This window comes from Notamacropus eugenii, chromosome 5 (genome assembly GCF_028372415.1).
Source record: "Notamacropus eugenii isolate mMacEug1 chromosome 5, mMacEug1.pri_v2, whole genome shotgun sequence".
Lineage (NCBI taxonomy): Eukaryota > Metazoa > Chordata > Mammalia > Diprotodontia > Macropodidae > Notamacropus > Notamacropus eugenii.
Window position 1 is genome coordinate 427,864,483 of NC_092876.1, and position 4,042 is coordinate 427,868,524.

Sequence of the window (4,042 nt, forward strand, 5' to 3'; positions counted from 1 at the left end):
TTCTCATAGAGCCATTAGCTTTCATTTGCTCCATTCTAATTTTTATGGAATTATTTTCTTCAGTGAGCTTTTAGACCTTCTTTTCCATTTGGTCAATTCTGCTTTTTTTTGGTATTACCATGATTAATAAAAAAAATCCAGTACTTTTACTGTGCACAACCCCAAAACTCACCACAACCAAACTATGTTGGATAATTCAGTTATTACATCACAAGTCTTAGAGGCTTCTGTCTATTTATTTTTTAACAGCAGAATGCCCAACACAGATCATCATAACTGCCAAAATAGTCAGCCATGCAAAATAGTATATATAGTACTTAAGTACAAATGGAAGACATGATTTTTTTAAAAAAATAAATCCAAAAGAGCATTTAAACTAGATGGTCTAAGTTGATCTGCCTCCTTGGACCCACAGAAACTGTTATTTCCCCCCAAACCAATAATCAATATACTGAATCATCATCAGTTCCACTGTGTGAATAATGGATCACAATAAATGAGTCCCTTTTTTCAAGAGCTTTTTCTGGCTGTCCTACAAACATGATCTGTCCTGGATAAAAAGACAACAAGAATTTCTTGAAAGTCAGTTGTCCAAAATGCTAAGTATGGTTAAGTATTCTACATGATCTATATTCACTGGTTCCTTAGTTAGGATGTACTTAGATTACTTTCTTCAATTCATCATCCAGGACAAGCAGGAATGCTCCACTCATGCCTCTAAGAACATTGGACCAGGTACCCTTGAAGAAAGCTTTGCCACCCTCAACTTTAGCAATCTTCTTCCAGTAGTCAATTGTCCCAGTGTACATGATATCAGCTCCTTTGCGTCCAGACTTTATCATCATTCACAGCCTTATTGTATCAAAGGGATAAGAGACCACACCTGCTACAGCAGTCACTGATTGTGCAATCATCCAGCTTATCATAATATGAGTGTTCTTTGGATCTCGGAGCATACCTTTTGTTCTATCATAGATGCCAAAGTAAGCTGCTCTACAGATAATTATACCCTGTGCTGAGACATTGAAACCTTGATACAAGCCACAGATTCCATCAGACTTTGTGGTTTTCACAAGGCAGTATCCCAAGCCTTTGAATTTCCTCTCAGTGCCAGATTTCCCAACATCAGCTGCCAAGTGGGTTCTCACAAAATCCAAGGGGTAGACAAAGCAGAGAGAAGTGACTTCAATTGTACCACCAGAGGCAAGATTGCCAGCCAAATACCTCCAAAACTGTGTGTGCTTGTCTACTCCTCCTCAAAATACCTGCTTACACTTATCCTTAAAGGCAAAGTTAAGGGCCTGGGTTGGGGGGGAATATCTGATGACAGTTGCTAAGTTACCCCACCAGAAGGAAAGCACCCCTTATTCCTTTGGAATTCGGACTATACAATCCTTTATGCTTATCTGCAGCAATTTGTTTTCTTGCATGCTGCATCTGCAATAGTAACTTAACTCTCTTGATGCGGGCCACCATTGTCTTGAAGATAGCAGCAGCGATGCCACCAGCCAGGAAGTCCTTGGCAAAGGAAATGGCCTGTTCCATCATGGTTATTGAGGGGGAAGGTGTTGGAGTTGGAGAAAGAAAGCAAGGTGAGAGAGGGTGGAAAGCTGGGGAAGTTGCTGCTGCCTGCACACAGCCCCTTGCTACAGCTCAGATCAAAAAGCACAGTTCTGCTTTTTAAGGCAGTCTTCTTCTCATTGGCTTTTTGCACCTCTTTTACCATTTGGGTTATTCTATTTTTTAAGGTGTTATTTTCTTCAGTATTTTTTGTAGGTCTCCTTTAGCAAGATTTTGACTTGTTTTTCATGATTTTCTTGTATCACTCTCTTCCCAATTTTTCCTCTACATCTCTTACTTGATTTTCAAAATCCTTTTTGAGCTCTTCCATGACCTGAGACTAATTCACATTTTTCTTGGAGGCTTTAGATGTAGGAGCCCTGAGTGTATGCTTTGATCTTCCCAAGTAAGTTTCAACAGTCTTAGTTTTTTCATTATTTGCTCATTTTCCCACCCTATTACTTGACCTTTTAGGTCTTTATTAAGGTAGGACTCTGTTTCCAGTGTGTAGGTCAAACTGTCCCAAACTTCAGGGGTTTTATGCAGCTGTTTTTAGAGATACTTCCAGGAACCTGTAAGTTTTCAGTTCTTCCAAGGTGCTATGATCAAAAGAGGGACATTTTCTCCTCTCCTGGCCTGTGCACTGATCTATGAATGACCACAAGCATTCTTTTCTACCCTGGAACTGTAAGGAATGTCCCTCTCCATTACTTCCATAAGCTTTGCTATGCGAGTATTCCTCCTCATCCTGGGACTACCACCCGGGATTGTGACCCAGATCCAAGTATGGGCAAAGCAATGCTAGCAAACAGACACCTGTAATGTCTTTCTGACTAGGTGTTTGACCCTCTTTCCATCTGTGGGCTGAGAGGTCTGGAAATAGCCAGGGCCAGGGAAACAGCCTCCACTGCTGCCACTACTACTCCTGATTCAGTCACTCTCCAGGCCTGCTCCTGGTTTGCTAGGCTAGAGCTGTGTTAGGGCTTGGGCTGGATTATACTCTTCTCTCACCTAGGTCCAACAGCCCTTTCCTACTGACCTAAGTTCCCTTTGGCATTTGTGGGCTGAGAAGTCTGGAAAGCACCACAGCTGCCAGTGATTCAGTCCCCTGAGGTCAGCTGTGGGTTTGCTGGTACCTAGTCTATTCTGGACTGTGTTCCTCTCTTTGTCTGGAGCAACAGACCTTTCTTGTTGACCTTCCAAGTTGTCTTGGGCTAGAAATTTGTTTCACTGTCTTTTTATGGGTTCTGCTGCTCTAGAATTTGTTTAGAATAATTTTTTACAGGAATTTGGAGGGTTTGGGGGAGAGCTCAGGGGAGTCCCTGTCTTTACTTTGCCATATTGGCTCCACTCCCTCTTTCAGTGTTCTTTCAAAAGAAAAAAGCTGTCTATAAAATTTTTTCCTCAATTCATCCTATAAATTTTGGTATATTGGTTCATTGCTGTCATTCTCTTTAATGAAATTATTGATTGTTTCTATGATTTGTTCTTTCATTCACTCATTCTTTAGGACTAGATATTTAAGTTTCCAATTAATTTTTAATTTATGCTTCCAAGGTCCCTTAGTCAATATAATTTTTATTGCATTATGCTCCAAAAGGAAGCATTAAATGTTTCTGCTGTTTTGCATTTGGTTGTGAGGTTTTTGTTTTGTTTTTATTTTATTGAAAGAAGGTACACATCTTTCAATTTCCATTCAGTTTTCTCCAGAGGTCTAAAATATCTATTTTTTCTAAAATTCTATTCATCTCAGAAATGATCTCTTGGGTATGGGGGCATGAGGAGGTTAGTGTGTTTGTGTGTGTGTGTGTGTGTGTGTGTGTGTGTGATGCATATATATATATATATATGTATATATATATATATATATATACATATACAAGTTTTACTTTTATTGAATTTTTTCATTGTGCAGATGGAGGAGTGAGTGGGAGACTTCATTTCTTCGGTAAAAGTATACCAATGACCTGTTTTCTTAACAAAATTATTAAGGGGAACCTGCTCTTTTTGTTTCTTCCACCCATTGGGTTTAAGCAGACTAAAAAGCTGTGATTTAAAAAAATTGTATTCATTTCCTTAACTTCTTCCTAATTTATTCTATGGCTAGATTTATCTTACTCTGCATGGGGAAAGTAGAGGTCTCCTGCTAGCAGAGTTTTGTTCTCTATTTACTTTTGAAGCTCATTTAACTTTTCCTTTAAGTATTTCAATGTTGTCCTATTTGGTTCATATACATTTTCATACTAATATTAATTCATTGTCTAGAGTGACTTTTAGCAAGATGTAGTTTGCCTGCTTATCTCTTTTAATTAGGTCATTTTTTTTGCTTTTGTTTTGTCTGAGATTGTGATTACTAACCCCTGCCTTTTTAACTTCAGCTGAAACATAGTAGATTCTACTCCTGTCCCTTATTCTAATTCTGTGTATCTCTTTTTGTTTCAAGTGTGTTTCTTGTAAAGAACATATTGTTGGATTTGGGTTT

At 38.7% G+C, this 4,042-nt stretch overlaps 1 pseudogene; it reads right to left on the minus strand.

Annotated features, from left to right (window-relative positions):
• Positions 1 to 588: 588 nt before the first annotated feature.
• LOC140503103 (ADP/ATP translocase 3-like) lies at positions 589 to 1,548 on the minus strand (annotated as a pseudogene).
• Between the last annotated feature and the right edge of the window lie 2,494 nt (positions 1,549 to 4,042).